Source organism: Triturus cristatus, chromosome 3_2 (genome assembly GCF_964204655.1).
Source record: "Triturus cristatus chromosome 3_2, aTriCri1.1, whole genome shotgun sequence".
Lineage (NCBI taxonomy): Eukaryota > Metazoa > Chordata > Amphibia > Caudata > Salamandridae > Triturus > Triturus cristatus.
Genome location: NC_140584.1, coordinates 73,188,072 through 73,215,550, shown reverse-complemented (window position 1 = coordinate 73,215,550; position 27,479 = coordinate 73,188,072).

The following is a 27,479-nucleotide window of genomic DNA, read 5'->3' as shown; positions in this document are numbered from 1 at the left end:
CCCTCCCTCCGTCTCCCTCCCTCCCTCCCCCTCCCTCCCTCTCTCCCTCTGTCTCCCTCCACCTCCCTCCTTCTCCCTCCCTCCGTCTCCCTCTGTCTCTCTCCCTCCCTCTGTCTCTCTCCCTCTGTCTCTCTCCCTCACTCTGTCTCTCTCCCTCTGTCTCCCTCCCTCTGTCTCTCTCCCTCTGTCTCCCTCTCCCTCCGTACATCTCCCTCCCTCCATCTCCCTCCCTCCATCTCCCTCCCTGTCTCTCCCTCCCTGTCTCCCTCTGTCTCCCTCCCTCCCTGTCTCCCTCCGTCTCCCTCCCTCCCTCTCTCTCCCTCCCTCCCTCTCCCTCCCTCCGTCTCCCTCCCTGTCTCTCTCCCTCCCTGTCTCTCTCCCTCCCTGTCTCCCTCTGTCTCCCTCCCTCCCTACATCTCCCTCCGTCTGTGTCCCTCCGTCTCCCTCCCTCCCTCCCTGTCTCCCTCCGTCTCCCTCCCTCTCTCTCCCTTTGTCTCCCTCCGTCTCCCTCTCTCCCTGTCTCCTTCCATCTCCCTGTCTCCCTCCATCCCCCTCTCTCCCTGTCTCCCTCCATCTCCCTCCCTCCCTCCCTCTCTCTCCCTCCCTCTCCCTCCCTCCGCCTCCCTCCCTCTCCCTCCTTCCGTCCCCCTCCATCTCCCTCCCTCCATCTCTCTCTCTCTGTCTCCCTCCCTCCCTCTCCCTTTGTCTCCCTCTCCCTCTCTCCGTCACCCTCTGTCATCTCACCCGTGTGTGTGTGTCAGCCCTCAGCCTGGACTGAGACAGCTTCCCAGCGCGCACGCCCTGATACAGCTTCCCAGCACTCACACACAGCCGCACCCGAGTACTTCACAGGTCTTTAAAAGACCATTTACATGTTAATAAAGCTTTGTTGTATTTCACCTCTTAGGCCCCTGCATCTCCACTTTGACAATCACTGGAATCCCCCGGCCCCCACAGAGCAGAGTCTCAGAGTCCGGGCTGCTGCAACCAGCAGTGTTTACACTATTTAATTTTTTTTTAAAACACATGTAGGATGTCTGCAAGGTCAGCGGGCCGCCGACGAAGGCTTGCCGGGCCGCTGGCGGCCCGCGGGCCGTACTATGAGTAACCCTGCTGTAAACACTCTGCCCCAGGGTATCGATATATGTTGGTTCCGATAAATAGTACCGTCATTCTGACAAATCTAGAATCAGTGCCTTAGTAGGGAAGAGGCACTTTAGCCTGTCACTCACTAAACATTTTGCTTTTCAGCTCATGAAAGGGTGAGAGACCGACTTCTGAAAACTGAAAAGACAAACTGCCTAATAACAGTATGTCAACTCCACAGGTCTCAAATTCTTTTGTGATGTGATTGATCATCAGTGACAGACTAAACCTATCGAAAACAATCTCCAAACAAACATTATCATGCTGCAACTAGTCTAAGTCACATAAACATGAACTGCAATTGGCGCTTTAACCCCTTGAGTGCCCGCCCCTTTCCCCGCCCTGTGCCGGGCGTTTCATTAGTGGGTGGGGTTTATGACGAGCTGGTCTCGTCATGGGCACAGCGCAACCGCGGCCCATGACGAGACCAGCTCGTCATGGGCACTCAAGAGGTTAAGTTATCGAGCAACAAATTAAAGAAGGTGGTGTGATGCACTGGTGGCTTAGCTATTGGAAATATTTGATGTTTTTTAAAAATACATTAAAGTGCAACAAAACTGTGTGACTTGCAAAATGTATAGAGCTGTTACTTATAGAAATGTGTTTGTTTGGGAAAAAAGCTGCAAATGGATTGGGCAGTTATTGTCAGGGAGCCATTCGTAGGAGTTTTTCCTCTTATTTTAGAAATAAAAATGCACAATTATATCACAAAGTTTTGTGTTCTAGACTTGATGCTCTTGACAGCAAACTTTTGGGATTGCAAAATTTAGAGATGGCAAATAACATGAGCACTATTTGGAAATTCACCCTGGCATGAGGGCTATCCCATAATGACAAAGGCCTGATTTCCAGTTTGGGAGATCGGTTACTTGTCACAAATGTGACGAATGTCCAGCCCACCTTACTATCAGTGCCATTGGATATAATGTACTCTTAATAAGGCAGACAGGGGTATCCATCACGTTTATGATGGAGTAACCTATATGCCAAACTCCTAATCAGGCACAAATTCACTAATAAAACAAGCCTAACCCCTTTTAGGGGCACCACAGAAATTACCTGCAGTCATGCATGACTGAATGTATATTTTATTTGATGAATGAACATAAACATTAAGAGAATTCAATTAAGCCTTCACAAGTAATAAACTGGAATTATTGGGGACTACTCATTTGTAAAATCATTCTAATTTTTTTTTTAAGCTAGACATTCTTTTGCATATCTCTGAGTCATGAGAGTGCTTGGGCCCACTTAAACACTGCTACTTGACAAACAAAAACCCTACTTTTCTGACTATTAAGGCTTTGTCCACAACTGCAGTAGAAACAAAAAATGTCAAGCAAACACTTTCTACACTGAAGGTTAAATATGATTGTCGTGTTAGACTTTAAATGTAAGCTTGTACTGAAACAGTTCGCAAGCCCAAAAATCATGTCAACTTATAACTTATAGTGCACCCTGGGAACAAATACGTACATTTTTCCACACACATGGCAAATTCAGTTTCTTAATGCATGAATAAATTACGAAAAGATTACAAAAATGTATTTTCAAATACACTGACATGAATATAGTTTCTTGTTACACATATAAATGCTTAACCATTAGTTTTCACGTACACCTTATTTCTTTCACTTCACAATGAGACACACATACACTGTCATTTCTTCTAGAATATTAATATGTAAATGCTCCTAAGACCTTTATTAGTCACACTTCTGTGCATACAATTTATATAATTCCCATTAGGTTTTATGTGGAGTACTTTAAATATACAATACCCTATCTTTTCTCAATAACTGGGGTGGCGTAGTGGGCAAAAGAACGATGGATTTAACCCAGATCTTTTGACTGGGGGAGAATGTTTGCAATGACAGCATTCCGTCCCTCATTTGTTTGCTGTAACAATCAGGGCAGGAGTGGGCAAACTAATCCTCCCCTGCTCGCAGAGCAGCCCCACCCGCCCGTAACCAAACATAAAATGGTAATAATTGAAAGTTATTACCATTTTATGTTTCTGCTTCTCACACTGCGAGAAAGTAGTGGGGCGACCCTCCTCCGCCCTAGTGGAGGAGCCGCCCTGCTCTGTAGCCTGCTCATCACCAATAGATTTGTTGTAATAACGTAGAGTCATAAAGAGGAAATTCGTAACATTCATTGATATAACAGAGGCCACAAGCACGGGCGGCTGAAAGTAGCAACTGCTGAACCACAAATGCTGTTGCTCAGACAATCGACCTCTAAAATTCTAGTAAGGAATCCTTTGATGTTGTGCCTTCACACAATACACTTTTCTTTAACAAACGGTTGTGCCTTCACACAATACACTTTTCTTTTACAGTCCGTTGTACCCCGGGGATTTTTGTTTGAATGGTTCATTCAAAGTTCACAGGTCATAGAATGCACTCATGATTTAAAATAAAAGTATAGGACTGTGAATATAATTGGTTAGACTTTCACTTTTAACTCAAAGAAACTTATGCACCTAAGGTTGGCAGTGAATGAAGTCATGTTTTACACAGGGGCTATTTGAGAACAAAATTCTCGTGCCCAAAGGGTAGAGAGGATCTAGGTCAGAGTAACACCTCCCAATATCAATATTAACACAACAATATTTTACTCCAACTGACCATGTCGTGGTCTTTAATGTTCCCTAAAGATGGATTTATTCGATGAGCTGGGGAACTTATAACTTCACCCCTAGGTGAGCAAGGAAGCAATTCCTTTTAGTTTTTATTACCCTCACACACCCTAGTGGTGTCATGCTTCATCATCGGGTCACCCCGACGCCTAAAAGTCGGGGTGGGCTCGACCACAGTGTTGGGAGCGCTTTGAAGAAGTTGCAAACCAGGGAGGCTATAAGATAAAAAACCTCAGGCAGATCCCCGGTTTCCCTTTATTCTTGGGTCTGTCTGGGTTGATTAAAAATAATAAGTAGGGTTATGTATAGGAATATTATGGTCCTATGACCCTAGTGCCAACATGTTTCAGTCCACTGTGGCCTTAAAGGTCCAGGACTTTCATCAGGGCAAGTGTAACCACCCTGGGATACAGAAGGTGGAATTCCCTATTCTGTTTTATTAATGGACAAGGGTAGAGTAGCTACTCCTTGTATGGGAGACGGATTAAATAATCTGTCTTGCGTTATGAATCCATCTGTAAGAAAAAACACAAAGAAACACATATCCAATTCATATAAATCGGTTTTCATCAAGGTATTTCCATAGTGACGTGTTTCAATTTCGTGTTTGAAATCAAGAGCCACACCTATAAGTGCCTAGTGGTCAAAAGGCATAATAGTGTGCAGCTGTATCCAAGTCTGTGTCACTCACAATTAGTGGCTCTGTACAGTTAATTGGCGTGTCTGGTATATTGTGCGGTGGCGACTATGCTCGCATTCTATATAGAACCAATCCGTGACCGTGGATGCTATCAATGTAAAACAGACTCTCATAAAATACTCCCATACATACCTCACACACACCTTATCTGTGGTAAACCACAGTACTTAAAAACATGCGTGACTCTTAACCTCTATGGGTAACAGTGCAAGTAACATTCATTCCTGCATCCTTGCTTACCCGCATTTCGAACGGAATTCGTTTCTCAGGGGATGGAAGGGCTAATGGAGTAGCTCTGTAGTCACACCCTAACGTTAGCCCCAGGGAAAATATAAAGCGAACAGTTGTCACATGCTTATGAGGTTTAGGGCATCCGGGATCTAAAATCATTGATGCTAACTCTTTTTTTTCTATTTAAAGAGATTCATCCTAGTATCCCAGACTTACTTCGTCAAGAGTCCTGCTCCGCTTCGCCACCTATTAGGACCCGATCCCCGGCGTTTCGCGCCGTGTTACGGGTCTAGGAAGGTTTATACTTCCGTGTTGATGTAGCTATTGACGGGATAGGTCCGCGTCAGCACGTGATCGGGGAAGTTCCCCGAACAGGATTGGTCAGACGTGACCTCTAACCCAATGTGGAAGCCAATGGGAAGCAGGGGCTTGTCAGAGGAACGGTACATCGCTCGCTAATGGAACCGTGGTTCCGATTGTACACAAATGTAGATGTCTACATGAACACTCGTAAATTATGCATTTAAATTCCTAAAACGAGTATATGTTTTATTATATTAGTGAATAGATCGAGACATAATTTAGGACGTATTTTCTCTGCGCATTCGCAGGCTGGTGTCCCGGTCAGTTTCGTCGTCTGCTTGGAGATCTAAAGCAACGTTCGTAACACGGGGCTCATATGATATCCGTGATAATCTTTTGACATCACTTACTCATAATTCTAAGACCAGTCTTGAATAGAATGTAAGAGGGAGTGTATATTCACTGATGGATAATGATGTCTGAGGAGTGTTACGTTACTTTAGTGTACATGCTGCATATATAGGATGGTTGACTATTTTAAAGTCTAAGGTAATCAGTGTCTCACATTATGTGGTAACTACGGACCCCACTAGGGAGATGGTAGTTTGTAGAGGGTTCCCCACAGATTTCAGGTGGACACTTAGAATTATTCCCGTGCTCATCGAGATTACTGTGCTCCATCTATTTATTCAATTGGTTCCAAGGGATACCATCATTAAGACCCGTCTCGTGGGTCTTTAGGCGATACACCCATCGTTGTTCACGTTCTAGAAGTTTTTGCTGCAAGTTATTACCCAACGTGGTAACCTTTTCTAATACTGTCCACTTCAGCTCTGTGTCCTTATGTTTTTTCTCTTGATAATGGGCAGTAAGCCTTGTGGCTGTGACAGATCTGCGTATAGTGCTTCTGTGTTCGCTAATGCGGACTTTGATCATACGACTCGTCATACCAATGTACATGAGTCCGCAGGGGCATTTTATCATGTAGACTACAGACTCGGAGTTACAATTGGTGTGCGATCTCTGCTCCCATGGAAAATTAAGTCCCAGTTCCAAAGTTTTAGTGTGTTCAGTGAAGGGGCAGGCCACACATGACCCACACGGATAGTGTCCCATTACTGGTGGTAATCCCCATAGTGTCTGTTGATTAGTTTGTTTAGGGATGAAGGAGTTAGTGTGTACCAGTGCATTTCTCAAATTGGAATTTTTTCTAAATGAGAACATGGGTTTTTCAAAGGATAGCCTGTTCGATGTCAATATTGACCATTTCTTATTTATTATTTTTTTCAGGTCATTGGATGATGAGTTATATGTTGTTACACATATAAGTTGGTCTGATTGTTCCTTAGTGTGTGTCTCTAACAGTGCTTCCCTTGGTGTGTTGCGTGCTCTTTTGTTAGCCCTTTGTATGATTTTGTTCGGGTACATCTTCTGTTGTAATTTTTCGCTCAGAATGGTTGCCTCTTTTTTGTATGTTTGAAGGTTGGAACAGTTCCTACGAATCCTCAAGAATTGGCCTACTGGTAAATTCTCTCTTAAGGATCGTGGGTGGGCACTATCAAATCTCAATAGACTGTTCCTGTCCGTTGGCTTTGTATATAGCGAACTTTCCAGTATGCCATCTTTAGCTGTGAACGTAACATCTAAGAACGAGATACTTTCTTTGTTTACATTCATAGTGAAGTGGAGATGTGGGTTTAGGGAATTAATCCACATTTTGAAGTTCTCAAGACTGGTTAGATCACCTCTCCAGATCATGAGGACATCACCGATGTACCTATACCATTTACAGATATGTATACTGTATGGATTTTGAGTCCAGATGTGAAGGTCCTCAAAATAACTGACGTACAGGCATGCCAGACTAGGGGCAAATGTGCTCCCCATCGATGTCCCATGTATTTGTAAGTATAGTTGATCTTCAAAGGTGAAAAAGTTCTCTGTCAATGCCAAGTGTATGAGGGTGATCACCCAGTCAATGGGTGCTGCCCATCCCCAATCTTCCTTCCTGAGTATCTCTTGGATCACTCTGATGCTTTCCGCCTGAGGTATGTTTGTGTATAACGCTTCTACGTCTAAACATACCAACAGATTAACGGCTGGATCGTATTCAACCTGTGTCAAGAGATTAAAGAGGTGTTTGGTGTCTTGAACATATGACCTAATCTTCTTGACCAAGGGACGTAAGAACCAGTCAGTATATTTTGACAGAGGTTCCAGAATGGAACCTATCCCTGAGACGATAGGTCTCCCCGGGGGAGGGTTCTTCCCTTTGTGTATTTTAGGGATGGTATAGAACAAGGGAATTCTGGGGTTCTCCTGGTTCAGAAATTCATGTTCTTTCTTCGTAATCCATTCTTTTGTTAGGGCATCAGTTGTTAGTGTCATGATAGTTGTTTTTATCCGTTGTGTGGGATCCCGGTTGATTTTTTTGTAGTATTTCGTATCAGCCAGTAGATTCAGACATGCTGTTCTGTAAGCATTAGTACTTTGTATCACGGTAGCCCCGCCCTTATCCGCTGGTTTGATGATAATGTCCGTTCTTGATTGTAGGGTGGTTAGAGCTGCACGTTCTTTTTTGCTCAGATTGTTAAATCCGTTTCTTTTGGGTTGAAGTAATTCAACTTCTTTGCTGACTGCTTCCTCAAAGGATAATACTTCCGGAGGCATCGTGTTGGTGGGGGGGAGAAAAGAAGATTTTGGTCTTAACCCCGTGTAATTGCTGTCTTCAGCTGGTCTTTCTTTGTCTTGAAAGAAGGTTTTCAATCGTATTTTTCGAAAGAATTCCCCTAACTCGCATCGCAGACGGAATTTGTCCAGATAAGTAGTGGGAACGAATCCGAGGCCTTTATTCAGAATCGTTTGCTCGTCTGTGGTGAGGATGACATCCGTAAGGTTTACAATTAGTCCCTCGTGTTGCTTGTACTCGGCTGTTGTTCCCTGCTGCTGCTCCTGGTATTGATTGAGCTCCGTTCTTCTTCCCACTGGATTCGTTTTCCCCTTCTTCCTCGTCTCCCTCTTCTTCCGCCCTGACCTAAAAAATGTTGGTTGAAGTCCGGCTGGTAGTATGGTCCTGTTGGGAATTGAGGGGGGCCCTGATATTGGACTGGTCCAAACGGGCGTGGCCAAGGAAACATCTGTTGATGTCCGTATCTTGGGTTGTAGTTACCCCTGCGGGGTCTTCTTGCCCTGCCACGCCAGCTCTTATTTGACCCATCACTCGACCAGTCATCATACTCTGAATCAGATGATCCTGTTTGTTCACTTCTTGTGGATCCTGAGTCAGATGGGACTTGGCTTTTGTAGTCATCTTTAATATAAGGATATACCTTCTTATGGCTGAATTTCTTCAGATCTTTCTGCAGTTTGTTTATCTTATTTTGCATCAGATACTCTTTATGTTCATTTACTTCTTTGTTTACTTCTTCGAGTTTCTTTTTATAGAGAGTTAACTTGATCTCTGTCAGTAAAGAGTCCTCACTGATCTTTATTTTTATCAGTAGGGCCTCTGACAGACGTTTGGCTGTGTTGATTATTAAAATAAGCCAATCACGTGAGCATCTCCAAGCAATAAGAGACCATTCTTTTTTAAATTGGGGATCATCAAGGAAGATTCTTGGGGCGTTAGTCACCAGTAAGCCCGTAGGTGCCACATTACCACGGAGATATTCCGTCATTATTGCCCCGTGCAGCAATATTTTCATCTGACATCGTTTTAATTCTTTCAGCTCATCCCAGTTTTGAGCTTGGGTCAAGGTCTGGTTAATATTAGTGTCTGACAACAATGATGGACCCGCTAAGATTGCGGAAGCGTCTTCATCCGAAAAGCCAATACCGAATAGTTCGGCCATCCTGGGTATCCGGTGTATAAAGTATTTAAAATAAGGTGGGCAAGTGTATGTAGTGGGAGAAATAATGTGAGAAACTGCAAATCCACCGAAGTGATTCCCTTTGCAGATATTCTCTGTGTGGAAACCCTACAGCTGTGCGCTGCGCTAAACTTGTTTTACACAGGGGCTATTTGAGAACAAAATTCTCGTGCCCAAAGGGTAGAGAGGATCTAGGTCAGAGTAACACCTCCCAATATCAATATTAACACAACAATATTTTACTCCAACTGACCATGTCGTGGTCTTTAATATTCCCTAAAGATGGATTTATTCGATGAGCTGGGGAACTTATAACTTCACCCCTAGGTGAGCAAGGAAGCAATTCCTTTTAGTTTTTATTACCCTCACACACCCTAGTGGTGTCATGCTTCATCATCGGGTCACCCCGACGCCTAAAAGTCGGGGTGGGCTCGACCACAGTGTTGGGAGCGCTTTGAAGAAGTTGCAAACCAGGGAGGCTATAAGATAAAAAACCTCAGGCAGATCCCCGGTTTCCCTTTATTCTTGGGTCTGTCTGGGTTGATTAAAAATAATAAGTAGGGTTATGTATAGGAATATTATGGTCCTATGACCCTAGTGCCAACATGTTTCAGTCCACTGTGGCCTTAAAGGTCCAGGACTTTCATCAGGGCAAGTGTAACCACCCTGGGATACAGAAGGTGGAATTCCCTATTCTGTTTTATTAATGGACAAGGGTAGAGTAGCTACTCCTTGTATGGGAGACGGATTAAATAATCTGTCTTGCGTTATGAATCCATCTGTAAGAAAAAACACAAAGAAACACATATCCAATTCATATAAATCGGTTTTCATCAAGGTATTTCCATAGTGACGTGTTTCAATTTCGTGTTTGAAATCAAGAGCCACACCTATAAGTGCCTAGTGGTCAAAAGGCATAATAGTGTGCAGCTGTATCCAAGTCTGTGTCACTCACAATTAGTGGCTCTGTACAGTTAATTGGCGTGTCTGGTATATTGTGCGGTGGCGACTATGCTCGCATTCTATATAGAACCAATCCGTGACCGTGGATGCTATCAATGTAAAACAGACTCTCATAAAATACTCCCATACATACCTCACACACACCTTATCTGTGGTAAACCACAGTACTTAAAAACATGCGTGACTCTTAACCTCTATGGGTAACAGTGCAAGTAACATTCATTCCTGCATCCTTGCTTACCCGCATTTCGAACGGAATTCGTTTCTCAGGGGATGGAAGGGCTAATGGAGTAGCTCTGTAGTCACACCCTAACGTTAGCCCCAGGGAAAATATAAAGCGAACAGTTGTCACATGCTTATGAGGTTTAGGGCATCCGGGATCTAAAATCATTGATGCTAACTCTTTTTTTTCTATTTAAAGAGATTCATCCTAGTATCCCAGACTTACTTCGTCAAGAGTCCTGCTCCGCTTCGCCACCTATTAGGACCCGATCCCCGGCGTTTCGCGCCGTGTTACGGGTCTAGGAAGGTTTATACTTCCGTGTTGATGTAGCTATTGACGGGATAGGTCCGCGTCAGCACGTGATCGGGGAAGTTCCCCGAACAGGATTGGTCAGACGTGACCTCTAACCCAATGTGGAAGCCAATGGGAAGCAGGGGCTTGTCAGAGGAACGGTACATCGCTCGCTAATGGAACCGTGGTTCCGATTGTACACAAATGTAGATGTCTACATGAACACTCGTAAATTATGCATTTAAATTCCTAAAACGAGTATATGTTTTATTATATTAGTGAATAGATCGAGACATAATTTAGGACGTATTTTCTCTGCTTTATGAGAGTCTGTTTTACATTGATAGCATCCACGGTCACGGATTGGTTCTATATAGAATGCGAGCATAGTCGCCACCGCACAATATACCAGACACGCCAATTAACTGTACAGAGCCACTAATTGTGAGTGACACAGACTTGGATACAGCTGCACACTATTATGCCTTTTGACCACTAGGCACTTATAGGTGTGGCTCTTGATTTCAAACACGAAATTGAAACACGTCACTATGGAAATACCTTGATGAAAACCGATTTATATGAATTGGATATGTGTTTCTTTGTGTTTTTTCTTACAGATGGATTCATAACGCAAGACAGATTATTTAATCCGTCTCCCATACAAGGAGTAGCTACTCTACCCTTGTCCATTAATAAAACAGAATAGGGAATTCCACCTTCTGTATCCCAGGGTGGTTACACTTGCCCTGATGAAAGTCCTGGACCTTTAAGGCCACAGTGGACTGAAACATGTTGGCACTAGGGTCATAGGACCATAATATTCCTATACATAACCCTACTTATTATTTTTAATCAACCCAGACAGACCCAAGAATAAAGGGAAACCGGGGATCTGCCTGAGGTTTTTTATCTTATAGCCTCCCTGGTTTGCAACTTCTTCAAAGCGCTCCCAACACTGTGGTCGAGCCCACCCCGACTTTTAGGCGTCGGGGTGACCCGATGATGAAGCATGACACCACTAGGGTGTGTGAGGGTAATAAAAACTAAAAGGAATTGCTTCCTTGCTCACCTAGGGGTGAAGTTATAAGTTCCCCAGCTCATCGAATAAATCCATCTTTAGAGTGAATGAAGTCATTCATATTGAAGCAAAGGCGGTCATTCTTTAGTTTCCCTGTGCTCGGATTTGCCGTCTGCATGGAGTGGAGAACAAATTCGTCCTTGATATGGCATTTTTATTTGCGTGCTATTGTTTGTAGGGCCAGAACTAAACAATGAACTGTGTGCCGCACTGAACTCCTATGAAAGATGTTGTGGCTCTGTTTTTCAAGGAATAGCTGAGTATACGCATACCATAGTACACTGTTTTAGAGACCTGAATGTTTAACTGCACCATTATACATTCTCAGTGGGTTCCTCACTGGCACATAGGGTGTCACTTCCGGTGGGCAAGCCTAGTGATGTCAAAGGTTCAAAGGTCGTATATTAGACCTCAGACCCATACAGGAAACCTCGAAATAAATTGTGTCTAGTAATTTATATGACTGTTGCTTTCCCTGTTATTGACATAGCTTGGATTACAACAATGTTGCACCTGATGTTGTGGTTTGACTTTACAAATAATGCATACATTACAGAAATGTATCAACACACTGCATGGCGTCACAGCAGGCCCACTTGAATTATGTCGCTGGGCAGAGAAAACTGCAAACAGGTTGACTAAACTATGTGACAACAAAAGACAAATTATGAAGTGTAGTGAAGCAAATTTTGTAACATTTTAATTGCTTCGATTTTTTTCCACGTTAACACTGGAAAAGGGCTTCACCTCGTAATATAAATTGAACACCTAAATACATGAATCATTGACTAAAAATGACCTGTTAACCTTTGCAAATGTTCTGCTTCTGTGAGGCAATATGCTGCGTCGTTTTAGTAACTTTTGATCCGTTTCAGCAAGAATCAAATTTTCCTTCGTTAAAATCTGTAAATCATGTAGCATGTGATGGGTTATGTGGCAAGTGCTGCAAATCCATAATTATATGGAAAACGCCACGGCCGTAGAATCGACCAATTTCAGTGTCTCTGCATCATAGCTGGTAAATGCATCCCAACAAGGTACCTTTCTCAGTCATTGCCATGGCAGCACAAAGTACCAGTGTACCCTTGCACGCGGAACCCATCTTAGTCAGGCAGTAAGTGAAATATAGCAAGTGCAGCACTGAGTGGAATCGAGCTGCACAATCCCAAAACACCACGTGGCTACTTCTTATTCTCTTGCACTGTTTGGAAGATAATTCCTTATTGAGCCTGTTCACTTCAATGGTCCTAGTCAAACTTCTCAATCAATTAGTACTTGTTAACCTCGGCTTCTCACCTATGAGGGTCTCAGGTAGGGGTGGGCGGAATTGGCAAAAGTGACTTTCGCAAATTATCGCAAAAATGTTAAAAATCTCCGCAAACACGCGGAAATATCGCGAAGATGCGGAAGTTTTTTTCCCGCCCGTTCGCGGTATTTTCTGCGTGGTCGCGGCTCGGCAACTTACCCATGCAGTTGCTCGCGGGCGCGGCCATCTTGTTTTCACTTTTCTCGCAGTGCATGATCGCGAGAAGAAAGACGTGATCACGCGACCAATGACATTACTGTGGGCGCGAACTGTCGCGAGACAGCGCAAATGGCTACCAACAATCCAACATCTCGTGGAGAACGCGACCGGATCGGGAAAACTTGTCGTGAACGCGGGGATTCAGGTAAGGCGATCGCGCGTGCGTGAGAATGTATTATTTTACAGCGCGAGCAAGAAACAAATTATCACTAAGCTGCGGAATGCGGAAATTTTGACATTTTCGCGCTCTCCGTGGAACGCGAATATGTCAAATTATTGCAATTTCCGCGAGCGCAATGGAAATTTAGCCCAGGCCTAGTCTCAGGGCGTTGAGGGGGGTGGGGGCGGCAGAGGGTGAAGGTCTGACTGGGTTGTAGTTCATGCGAAGAACCAGGTCTTGAGAACCTTCCTGAATTGCGTCAACGCCGAGGCTAGCCTGAGGTTAACTTTTGTATACATTCGTGTGATCTTTCGGACAAGTCTCATTCCCAAACCGGACCAGACTTCCGTCTGATGCACCCGGGTACCAGTCGGATCCGGAACAGGTGCCACAGCTGAGATTTGTGTGATTTTCTGGGTCTCGCTTTCTTTTTGACATGAAATTGGAACTCCAACGTAAATTCCGCAGCAGGAGTACCTTGGACAGCACTTTTAGAAATATTAACAAGATAGTTCCCTGTTGTGATCGAGTGCTGCTAACACGAGCATAGCAATGATGGGGTGCAGCAGTGTGTGTGAGGGTAGTTATGGGGAGGAAGTAGTAGCTAGGGGTAAGGTAAAGGGAATGGTGAGTTAAGAGATTAGTGACAGGGATTTGGGAGGATGAATGGGGCACGGGAAGCGAGTCATCTGTCCTACCTAGTTCAGGTGCGGCACGGAGACTCCCAGGAGAGCGGGGGCACAAGACGGGCACCAGCAGCTCCGCCGAGCTCTCTCTTCGGTTCCCCCGTCTTCTCTGTTACGTCTGCCTGAGCTGGAGCCTGCTGCCCCGGGGGTCTCAGCTCGCCTTCGCCCCTCCCTCTCCGACCCCCTTCCTCAGACACGTTAGTAGCGCGCCTTACCCACCCTCTCATTCCGCCTGATGTGGATACGAAGACACCATCGCCCCCACAATCCCCTCCCCGCCATCCTCGGAGAGCCTCACGCACCCTCAGGATCGGAAGGCACCCTATGCTGAATCCCCGCGAAGCCCGCCCTTCGCCACCTGCCCGGCTGAAGCCCCGGGCTCCGCGGAGGGACCTCCTTCTGCCTCGGATCACGTGTATCGGACCCGACAGGTAAAACTCCGGTACCGGAGACCCTGAGCTGTGACCGGGACAGCTCCGCGAGCGCCAGCGAGATAGGGAGAGCGAGTAAGGTGGAGGGGCCGTAAAGTACGGGTACGCACCACATGCATCCACATATCGGGAACCTCCCCGCAACCTAGAAGCATCTTGCCATACAATGAGAATTTCACTGTATATAACTCCATAAAGTGGGGCACTCTACACAGCGAGAAACAATACGTAACACTGGCTCAGCCAAACACGAGTAGTCTGCCTAATCTAGCGGTATCCGGACGTCGTGAGCAGCGCCCTATTACCTAGGGGAATCTGCCATGTAATGAGAAAATCACCACATAACGTAGAGGTAACCAGATGGAAAACGAGAAACAGCTGTTAGCGTAGAATGAACCGTCATAGCTGGACAAACACCCTCAAACGCGGAGGAAGCATGCCGTATACTGAGACGAAAGCTATAAACTAGGATCACCTGTCACATAACGAGTAGCCCTTTATTATTTAGGGCTATCCGCACTCATAAAAAGAAGCACCCCACAACGTGGCAAAAGGACAGAATAACAAACATCTCAGAAACTAGGTCAAGCCGCCACATAATGCGTCATGTGGGACAATATGCCATAATATAAGAAACACTCAATAATTTAGAGGCCACCTGCCATAAAATGAGGAATGTATCATAATCTAGGGTCAACTGGCCATACAAGAAAAAGGCATCGTGACCTCAGAGCACGTGCCCTCCTAATGAGAAACAGTGCGAGCCTGGAGTAGCTGTGTCTTATACCAAAAAGGACCCTATAACCTAGGAGCAACTAGTCACGTTACGGTGTTTACCCATAATCTTAGAGAAATCGGCAATATAATGAGAGCATCCCAATGACAGGGACCAGGCACGGAGGTTGATTTACTTAATTGCTAGAGGTATCCGAAGTCACCGCGCACAGCTTTGTACTTAATGACATCACAGGAAGTAATTTCATATAAAGTATGAGTCCAAATCGTCACAGGAAGTGATGTCATATGATGTTAATCCTGAATGACATTACTAATTGACGCTACTAAAGTTCTTTTTTAAATTTTTTTATTGTTCAAACAATTGTATTAATTTAAGAGAGCTAGTATAAATAATTAAGGTACTACAGCATGTAATACATAAAAACCATCTTGAACAATAAATAATTAATAAAAATACTAAATATGAGCAATATTATAAATTATGGATAAACCTTAATAAGAACAGATATATAGGAACCTACTCATGTCAATTCATTTGTATTACATTTGGGTAAAAATAATTGATCCCACAAAAGATAAATAAAAAGACCTGCAAGAGGAAAGAAAAGAATAGTAAGATAGAGAACAAGAAAGAAAAATAGAAAAAGAAGAAAAGAGAGAAAGAGAAAGAGAGAAAGCAGAAAAAAGAGAAAGAGAGAAAGGGACTCCAGCCTTACTAAATAAAAGGGAAAATCAATCAGCGGTGAAAAAAGGATACTGAGCCACCAGACCCTGAGAAGCTCAATGGATACGGCGACGAGGTTAAATTGGGCCAACAAAGGCGTTACATTGATGAAGCATCTTTATGATGTTAACAATGAACCTTTACCTTTCTCTTTGTTTGCCTCAGTATATAAGCTCAACAATATTGATTTCTATTCATTCCTTAAAATTAAGGTAGCTTTGTCCAAGAGTATTTTTCATCCAGATTCACATATTGTTTCTCTCCTACAGCTTTGGGGTAAGGCAGGACATACTGCTTCTAGGATATATAAGTTTTTGTTCACTAATCCGTCATCGCTTTCTACGATTACACAGCTCAAATGGATACACCACTTTGATGCTGATGTATTAAAACATGCTACACCGGACACTTAGAAAACCATTGGGAAATTTTCCCTAATTAATAAAGTTGCTCCTTCTCTGATTCAATCAAAGTTTTTCACCATTAATCTTCTGCATTGGACCCCAGCTCGTCCGTATACACTTAAACTTAAAGATGATGATCTTTGCTGGAACTGTAAAAGTGCTGCTGGTACCCCTCAACATATGTTTTTTGAATGCTTCCTTCTCCAAGTGTTTTGGAAGATAATTCATAAGCATTTATTACTAATTTTTAATATCCAGTTTGAGCTTTCCTTTCCTTTAGTTTTGTTGGGTCCTTGGGCTGCTTGACGCCACTAAAGTTCTAAAATAACAGCATGATTAATAACAAAACAACACTTGTCTACTTCAGATTCCACTTATATTAAGGTGCTGCTATAAACTTTGAAAGTGGTAAGGTGTGATACTTACCATGAATTGTAGCAAACAAGCGAAGCGAGTGAGCCAGTTCTCTTCTAAGGGTGTTCGATGGGAGGATGCCCTCCCACCAAGATTTTTTATTTAATGGGTCAAATACTGAAATTTACAGCACACATTTTAATAGGCATTTGTTAAAAAACCGTAGGGTCTGAAAGGGTACTCATTAAATATTCAAGCCCTTTCATGCTGCACCAAGCCGATGAAACCTGATGCTCCCTAGAAGTTGTCCCCATTTTTCCAAAATATGCTATGGGTGCCCCCATATGGCAAAACTACCTTTATTGTGCCAGGCACAGCTTTTTGTCATGGGTGCCCTTCATATGCTCTGGATGCCACTTGTGCCAAAAATGACACACAATACGCCAGAATTTTGCCACTAACTCTGCCCATATATCAGGTGTGGCCCTTGATCAAACATTACCTTTAGTATATCAAGGCCACCATTTTTCAGGTTTGCCACCCCCATGGCTGTCCTCCCTCATGACTAGAATTGCATCCAATATGCTATAAGCATTTTGCCATCAGTACCCAATATGCCCAGCATTTCCTTAAATATGCCAGCAGCTGCATTTTTCCACCTGTGCCTCATGTGCCAAGAATTACCTCTGGCATACCAGTACCAGTGTTTTACCATCGGTGGCCATATTGTCAAGAATTGCCTCCAGCATGCCGGTGCTAGGATTGTGTCACAGGTATCTGTCACACAAAAAATTGCTTCCAGTATGGCAGTGCCAGCAGGGCTTTAAGTGGGCCGGGTCTCACTGGTACTAAGCACCGGCAGTTTTTTAAAGGGGCCCTTGAAACGGGTCTCAATCGGGCTCTGTTTTGTGCCCTGGCGGTCCGTTTTTTCCCAGACTGCGGCGACAGCAGGCACATTGATGTGTGCATGATCACACTGCTCACTAGTGGAGATGTTACTGCATGACGTCATGCCAGGTGAGCGTTGTAGTGGAAAGGAAATCCTTTAAAGAGAGTCATTTTCTCTCTGGATTTCTCTACTCTTTTTGAAACTCATGAGCAGCAACATTGTCGTGTTGTCACCAGGGCTTGAAGTGGAAGCTTTTTCAATAATACACAAGCCATAGTTGTTGCTTATTTATCTTATGCAACTAATAACCATTGGCAAAGCCAGTAGTCCTGTCTTCTTGTAGGTATGATGTTACTTGTATCATATATCTGTATGCAGTGACATAAACAGCAAAATACAAGTTGGGCGGCACACTGTGATAAGCACAGAGTTTTAGCTTATTTGTTTTTAAGCCACGCCCTTAAATACATTGACCACGCACCTTTGAGAGACCCCCCAGGTTTTTTTTATCTCAAAGCCCTGAGTGCCAGTATGTATTTTGCCATGGGTACCTCTGTAAACGAAGAAATAGCTTCAGTATACCACGGCCAGTGGCAGACTTGCAAGCATAACGTCACATCTTTACTTACTCTCACTTACATTCCCTCATTCACATTCATTCCCACACTCATTCTCACTTACACTCCCTCTCATTTCTTAATTCACACTCACTTGCAACTCCTTCATTCTCACTCACTCTCTTGCACTCACTGTTTCTCTCACTTCCTCATTTCTCAGATTCACCCATTCTCACTCATCCTTTCACACTCACTCACTTTCACTCACAATGACTCCAACTTTTACTTAAACATTCTCATTGCATTCTTATACTCTTTGATTCTCACTGACTTTCACTCACTTTGATGAACTCTCTCACTTGCAATTACACTTCCTCACCATCACCACTCTCACTCATTCCCAGTTACACTCAATTTCACTCACACTCTCTAACACTCCCCTACAGTTGTTCATTCTCGCTCACCCACTCTTAAATGCATTCATTCTTACTCTCACTTCCTCCTTTTTACTTACGCTGACCCATTCATACTCATTTAGTGACACTCAATCTCTCATATTCTCTCTCACCAGTCATTGACTTGCACTTAATTTCACTCTCACACACATGCTCACAAGCACATACGAACACTCCTACATATGTGCACTGCCTTTTTCATTCAAACACACTCTCACTCAGGCCCACAAACAACATGCACCTAAACACATTATTTTCCTCAGCTGCAAATGAAGGTCTTATTTGAGCTCCTTGTGCCCCATTTGTTTTACTACACTAATAGTGAATAATGGACCATACTCACTAATAATGTATTAAAAATGGTCAGTAAAAAATAAGAGCAGAACCCAGACGTCCATAGAGCGTGCTGCCCCTGCGTTCCTGACAGTGATTTCAGCACCCTTTATGCCAGGGTTCAGGAAGACACTGGCAGGGGTCACATCGAGCTAGCCAGAGGTCAGAGCTGTCCTCTGATGACTCATAAATGTCATCCATGGATCACTAGCCTTATTGTGTCCCTTACTAACGAGGACACCCCATAATCTCTGGGTTCTCAGTTAAATAATGAGAAACATCCCACACCCTAGACACAACTGGTCGCACTATTGGAAACACCTCATATCTGCCTGCCTTATAAAAAGAATCTTCACCTGTCCTAGTGAAAGCTACTTTCATTCCAGTAACACCACATACATTGGGGTCAAATGGCCATATCATACAAAGTGCCTAATTAATTAGGGATATTTGCCTATATGACAAATAAATTCCATAATCTATGAGTAACTAGCAAAACAATGAGGGACTGTGCATGGTTCCGGGGGAATTGACTCCATTAAAAGAAATACTGCATAATTTAGGTACAACACATTATGAATACTTGTTATATAAAGATAAATTACACATAACAAAGAGGCTACCAGAGCAACTACAGGTAAGATTATGCAATAGATAAGCAACTAGTCATATAATGACAACCTTCACATAAATCAGGGGTCACCAGTCCCATTGCAGGAAGCAGCATGCAAATAAGGGGCAACTGCCCCCACTTCACGTAATAGCACATTAAACATGACATAACCAAAGGGTCTCCCAACCCATAGCAAATAATACAACACATCCTAGGGATAACCAATCATGTAACGTGTAGCAGCCCATAACCTAAAGATAACTTGTCATATCTTCAGGACCAATCCATAATATAGGGGTAATAGATTTATTTATAAGTAATACCCCATGTCATGAGATTGAGAGTATAATGAAGAATAACTTAGAGCATGGATGGAACCTGGTATATTATGAGAAAAAGAAAATAACCAAGGGGGACCCAAAACGTATTAGTGGAATATGACTTAGTTGGATACAATCTCTATTCTACAGTGTTATCCAACAAAACATGGAAGAATTTCTTCTAATTGTAAGGACAACTCCAAACTATATTTTATGGCATGGTGGAATTAGGTCTACCCTAATCATGCAATTCAATCTAAAATCTTTAAGAACAAGTAGAACATTTATAGTTTCCGTTTATAGTTTGCTCATTTCAAACTATGTCTACTACATTTAATGTGCATACTCATGAAGAGGAGTTTTTAAACCACCTGTTTATCTAAATTTGAAATAATACTTTTCAACACGTTTTGTTTTATATTGCTATTCATATAGATCTTTCTTTAATTTTATACAAGTGCATGATGCACTTTCAAGGACTCCACTTTTTCTCTTCTCTTTTGTCTTTCAATTTCTCTGTGCTCAATTTATTCATTAAACATAAAGTATATCACACATTCAGTTGTCCTATTGTAAACTCAGAGTTAGTATATTTTAAACTTTATCATATCGCTTATAATGATACTGTACTTTCGTTTTTATTGTTGTATGCCAATATTTGTGTATATATTAAAACATTTTTCAAAGTTGAAAAATGGAAGAATCATTACCCTATCAGGTGAACCTCCCTATCATTTTGAAGTAGTCCACAATAATGCCAACTTCATTTAACATTACCCCGCCAAGTTCTTGACCAAAAGTCGCATTAATCAAGGCAAAGACCTGGAAATGAAACTATACATTTTGTCCATGACTGATCATCATCTTACTATACATGAACATCTACCTAAACAGCTGTACTAGACCTGCAAAATATGATACTTGACACTCCTGTGTAAATGTTAGTACCTTCAACAGATCACTGATTGGCTGTGGAGAGAGATGCTTGGCGTTGGATTTTGTCTGTTTTATGTTTAATACATTATCAAATTAAGATTCACAGGACACAGCAGCATTTCAACTGTGATAGAATACCAAACCTAATGATCATCTTCATTATTGGTATTCTTTTTACAACTACATTCTGAACATGTTCTAACTGTTTGCATGTGCCTCTTAATTGTTTGTTTCATTTGTCAGCTTATCAGTTTGTGCTCACATCCTTTGTTTTTAGAGGGGTGAAATATTGTAAATCTGTTGGTGAAGTTTTGTGAAGATGACAAATTGCACTCACATGAAATGATGGCACTTGTTACCGTCATAAAGGTGAAAACATATGGTCAGATTTTTGTAGGCAGAATAATTGCCCTGCACGAAATGTAAGGTTTTGTTTGTTTTTTGCACAATCAAACCTGTGTGCTGTTTGTGAGATTGTTCAGTCAGAATTATTTATTGAACTTAGTCAAAATCTTGAACTTTGCAAAATTAAATATACAACTTTAACAAGTAGACAAAGTCCACTTTTGCCAACTTTGCACAGCCCAGCTCTTTTACAAGTAATTAGCTACAATTGACTGATATTGTGATTATTATGGGTACTTGCACTGGTCTTTAACTGAGCATTCATTATTGTTTTGCTATTATTCGTTGTATCAAAGAGACATGTTGTGTTTAATCTGTGGGCTTCAGCCACTCACAGCTTCCCATTTGCCTGCTCCATCGTCTGTCTCATATTCTTTGTCACCATTTTCCCCTGGCATGCATGGTCATGTCTCTTCTTGTGTTTTTCACCCTCTCCCCAGGGCATGGACCATCTACACAGTTCTCGTATTTTACCAGCTCCGTTTGATCCCATACGCCCTCATGCCACAAATCACCCTCCCCGTCACAGCTTTTCTCTTTGTTGCTGCTTTCTGTTTTCCACACCTCCTCCCTCCCATCTAGGCTTGCTCCCTCTCTCCTCCCGGTGCTTTCCGCGACCACAGATCACCCTCCTCCCCCATCACTGCTTTCCCCATCGTTGCTGATTTTCATTTCGCCCACCTCCTCCCTCCCATCTTTTTTGCTCCCTCGCACTACCCAGTGTTTGCCCCATTCACAGCTCACCCTCTCCCCATCACTTCTTTTCTCATCGTTGCTGCTTTTCATTTCCCCTACCACCATCTTCTACCACACATCCTCATGTCCCATCCACAGATCACCCTCCCTGTCACTTCTTTTCTCCTTGTTGCTGCTTTCTGTTTCCCCCACCTCCTCCCTCCCATCTATGTTTGCTCCCTCGCTCCTCCCAGTGCTTGCCCCAACCACAGATCACCTCCTCCTGGTCACTGCTTTTCCAATCGTTGCAGCTTTCTATTTCCCCCACCTCCTCCCTCCCATCTCTGTTTGCTCCCTCGCACCTCCTGGTGCTTTTCCCGTCCACATATCTCCCCCTCCCCCAACCCCATCACTGTTTTAAATCCCCATTGTTGTCTGTTTTGTTCTAGTGATTGGTGTTTTTTTTTGGCCTTATTGTCCTGTTAGTGTAAAGCTGACATGCTGATTGGAGTATTGTGTGCACAGTTGCTATTACTTGGCACACATGTAGTTAATTTCCCGTGCATGTAGGTACTAGATGTGTGTGCATTTTTGCACCATATGTGGTCGTTTGGCAATGGTGTTTATGGGTGTAAAATCAAGAGAATCAGGTATACGTTTTCACAGGCCGTATCAGAGCTTCTAAAGTACCTGTCTTCTGCTGTAATTGCATAGGCACATTTCTCCTGTGCAAAATGATTGAACTGTTCATGTCTCCCCTTGTTGCTTCTCATTTCATAGTTTTGGACTCTATTTCTTCAAATATCTCAATTTGAGACACTTTCTTACTATTTCCACATTCACCTGTGAAGTATTTCCATGTGCCGTTGTTGCTGAACTTAAATTCTCTTCAAAGGAGCCAGGCTGAGTCTTGATGTCATGAAGGTCTGCCTTCCCCTCAGTCTCCATGGCAAAAGTAGTTATTTTTATGTGGTTGCTGATGCAATGTATTTCCTCATGTTCACTACTCTAAAGCAGCCTAACACTGTGATCCTTTCTGATTTTCTTGTGCAGTTTTATAAAGCACCAACACCACCCAAAGGAACTGCTGTGCTATACATTAGCACCTGTTACTTTTGTGTGTGTAAATTTATATAGTACAAACACCACTCGAAGGTACTGAAGCACTTTACATTAGCACTAGTTCCAATACACAAGGACACATTCATTTTTGTAGGCAAGAGAGATTAAGTGATTTACCCAGAAACAAGAATGTTAAGCTAATGCATATGCCAAAACTCAAACCCAGTTTATCAGCTCCACAGTCAGACGCTCTGGCCCTTACACCACATCCTCTCCCTAAAGGAATCCATATGGTCACCCTAGCCTCTGCCTCAGTTCCACAATTTGTGAGTATGGATAAATCACTTAATCTACCCGTTTCTAAACACAACAAGCATTGGCAAAGCCAGTAAGGTTCTCCTGTGCAAAGTCTATTGTTTTTAGATCTCAGCTATATAGCGCATTCGCTGCTCTGCTAGACAGCACATGCACTGCTCAGCTAGACTACACATTCACGGTCTTAAAGAAACATGTTGTGTTCTGTCCGTGGGCTTACAGCCTGCCCATCTCCTATCATTGTCAAACTTCAGCGTCTCTCTCCTTTTCTTTGATGCTATTCTTCATGGCATGCGGGCGTAATTCCCTCTTCTTGTATTTGGGAATCCCATAGCGTATGGATCAAGTACATGTCTCACTACACTGCTCCCTTGTTTGCACAATTATTTTTTCACAGTTTTCAAGCACTTCATATGAGTCATTGTGTTTTAAGGCCGTCTCCCTTGTACACATACACACATACCACTAAAATGCATGCACGTGTACATAAACAAATGCATTCTTAAAAAGTTGTTAAAACACGGAAAGCACTTGCTTATTTTTTTTTTTGCATGATCTGATGGTATTGGAGCACTCGCTCTGTCCTCCGTCTTGCCATAGTGCGAACAAGAACCGATGGTACTGGAGCGCTTTAAGTGCTCACCAGTCACATTACACAATGACACATTCATTTTTGTCGCTGATACTGCTTCAATTAAGGTATTTTTATTACTCCTTCATTGTTACTTCCTCCTGCCCTCTCCCCTCATTGCTTGCCCATCTCCCATCCCCCCCTGCTTCCCTGCTTGGGCGTTCCCCCAGTACCTCCCTCGTTGCTGTTGCTTTTATTTTTTTGTACGATCCAATAGTATTGGAGCACTTGTTCTGCCCTCCTTCCTGCCATAGTCTCCCTTGTACACATCTACTCATACCACTAAAATGTATACGTATGTACATAAACAAATGCATTTCTTAAAAAGTTGTTAAAGCATGAACCACACTTGTTAATTTTTTTAGGCACGATCCGATGGTATTGGAGCGATTGCTGAGTCCTCCGTCTTGCCATAGCGTGAACACGAGCCGATGATATTGGAGCATTAAGTGCTCACCAGTTACATTTAACAATGACAAATTCATTTTTGTCGCTGATCCTGCTTCAAGATATTTCCCCCCTTCATTGTTGCACATTCCCGCCCTCTCACATCATTGCTTGCCCATTCCCTCCTGCTCCACGGCTTGACCCTTCCCCTCACTACCTCCCTCGTTACTGCTGTTTTTATTTATTTAAAAAAAAAAAATTCTTTATTGAGATTTCAAGTGGCAGTGTATTATGGTTCACAGTATAGTAGTCGAACAAAAGCAAACAGCCAGCAGTCACACCATTATAGTGGGTAGTAGAAACAGGTATTCCGAATATATACAGTATAGTGATACGCCATAATGGTCCGAGTGACAGGGATGTTTGGCCAGGCAATACTTCAACTAAAATATATTTGTTCATGGCAATTGAAAATCCACATGGAAATACAATCTATTTAGCCTCAAATATAGCATATAAAACACCCTCCCTCACTAACCCACCCTTTTCACCAAGCTTCCATTAAGACAAGTGGCATTTAGTAGTTATTAAGAATTTATTTTCTGTCAACCAATAACGCATGGTCCCAACGTGCAATGAGTGTGTTGGTCCACCACTCATGTCCCCTAACTATTACAAATAAGGTGTCTCTATAACCTCTGGATATCCGTGAAGGATGGGTCCCCTTCCTCTGGCTCCATGCTGTTTTATTTTGATATTTGTTTGCACGATCCGATGTTATTGGAGCACTTGTTCCATCCTCCATCTTGCCATAGTGCTAAGATCAGCCAATGGTATTGGAGCACTTTAAGTGCTCACCAGTTACATTACACAATGACCCCTTCATTGTTGTATGCAGGGGAAGCTGTTCAGCCGACCCTGAGATTCATACCTGGTTCCCCAGTTACCCTGTCGGCACCTCTGCCCATTACGCCACATCCTGACTTCACTTCAAAGCTCCTCAACTGTTTTTCACTATCACTTCCACAATTGTTCAGCAAGACCCCATCAACACCGAACAAGCATTGACAAAGCTAATAGATCTCGACAGTACCCAAGCTATTGGCCATGTCATTGTGAATGTCTTTTAGCCATGTTGTTTAGCAGCACACCTGCTGTTTAGGATGGCTGATAGTAACTAAAAAAAAAAGTGCTATGATGCAGCCAGCACAGGCCACATCATAGCGCTTTTTTGTGTTAGGAGGGGCAGGACAATAAGCTCAACATGGGGGGGCCAAGAGACTCAGCGACAATATCCTGTGATTACAGGCTTTCAGTGACTTTCAGCCAGGCTGAACAGCAGATGTGCTGCTAGACAACATGGTTAAAAGACATTCACATTGACAAGGCCAATAGCTTGAGCATGGTCTACCTATTGGCTTTGCCAATGCTTGTTATTTTGGGGGAGCGGTTGGAATTTGCATTGTTTTCTCTATGGAGCAAGTTGGACCCAGTCTTTATTAGTGTTTGAATCTCTGGTAAAACTCTCTTTATTTAAATCTCTTGGGTGGAAGCCATTAGGACTGTTGGATTCTGTCGTTGAGCTATTTATTTGATTAATTTAGCAGTTGTTGGATCACTAATTATGAACAGGGTATTATTTATAGTTTTGGTGGGGGCCCGAGATATGGGTTTGGTATTGGTAGCATATCTTCTCCTGGCGAGGGTATTGGTAGACTCTCCTGTTATGCGTGTATGTAGTGTTCCCTGATTCACTGATAATAGTTATTTTATAAATTTGATTTCATATTCTGGATCAGCTATTTGCGCACACCTTATTCTGTCACTGTGATCAGTGCAGTTTATAGCTGTATAGCTTTAGTAGTGGGTTCTGTAGGGGTAAACCACTAATACTGACATAAGTTGCTCATGGGTCTGATAGTAATGGTCTCGCTGATTACGGCTTTAATGTTGGTAAGGTCATAAATTATGTTTTTGGCTTTGGTAGGATAACTAGTTAGGTTGCTGGTGTTAATGGGATTAACGACCCTTTTAAACACAACGGTAACTGGGTTATAGTAACCAATAACAAAAAGAATGTTCCCTGTGTTATTCTTTCTCTGCCTCTCACACGCATAAATCACATGCTCACATGCAGTACATTCAGATCATAAGCCTTGTTTTTAGAAAAAATATATCTCATTCTTTATTGAAAACATGATTATGTATACAACATTAAAAATATTGCAAAACAAGACAATTCATAAAATCTTTATTACAAAAGAGACCGTATACAGTATTATTATAGGGTATCTACCATCTATGAATTGCTCCTTTGGTTTCACTCCTATTGTAGTTTAGCACATACTAGTCATCACTTTGTGGGCAAAGAACCACCTTGCAATTGTGTTCACTGTTGTAGATGTAATGGCCGACATTCACATACTGATAATATGTCTGACAATAAGTCTCAAAAAGACAATCACACATTAAAAATATAAACTTTAGATTAAAATCAAGGGGGGAGAACTCTAAAAACAAAACCAAATGTATGAACATTCAGTAAAGGACGATTTTTTTTATCCACTAAGAACAGGCTGTAGGTTTTATTCATTCATGCTTCTCTCACTATGTCATTATTAGATAGTACAAAAAAGTATGCAAACCAGTCAGGTTCACATCAAAGTTATCTCACGGTAATAACATCTCTGCATTCATCATTCAATAGCACTCGCTCCCCTTTCTTTCTAGGCAGTACCTTACTTACATTTTGTATTTAACAATTGGTATGAATGATTCATCTCTTGGGAATTAGTCACTTACTTATAGTTACTCATCAATATTCATGTGGGCTATCCTTTCTACTGCTGTTCTGCAAAGTTATATAGAAAAACATTATTCTTATTACTGGTTTCCCCTTTCTGTTTTAATTTATTTCTGATAATTTTCTCTTATGCTCACCTTAAACCAAAGGAGGAATATATAGATGGTAGACACCCTATTATAATACTGTTTACGGTCTCTTTTGTAAAAAGGATTTTGTGAATTGTCTTGTTTTGCAATATTTTTAATGTTGTGTACATAATCATGTTTTCAATAAAGGAAGAGGTATATTTTTTCTAAAAACAAGGCTTATGATCTGAATGTACTACGTGTGAGCGTGTGATTTATACGTGTGAGAGGCAGAGAAAGAATAACACAGGGAACATTCTTTTTTTTATTGGTAATGGTTATCACTCATTAGGACTCTTGTATTTAGGGGTACCAGCAATGACTCTAGCATTACAGAGAAGAATAGGTATGGCTCTGGCCCCAAGGCATTACTGGTTGTAGGTCTGGTATTGAACAGAGCACAAGCTGTCTCTCCAGTATTGGCTGGAGCGCTAGTTTTGACTCTGACTTTAGTGGGATTACTAGTTATACTCCTCACATCATCAGCGTGTCAAGCCCCC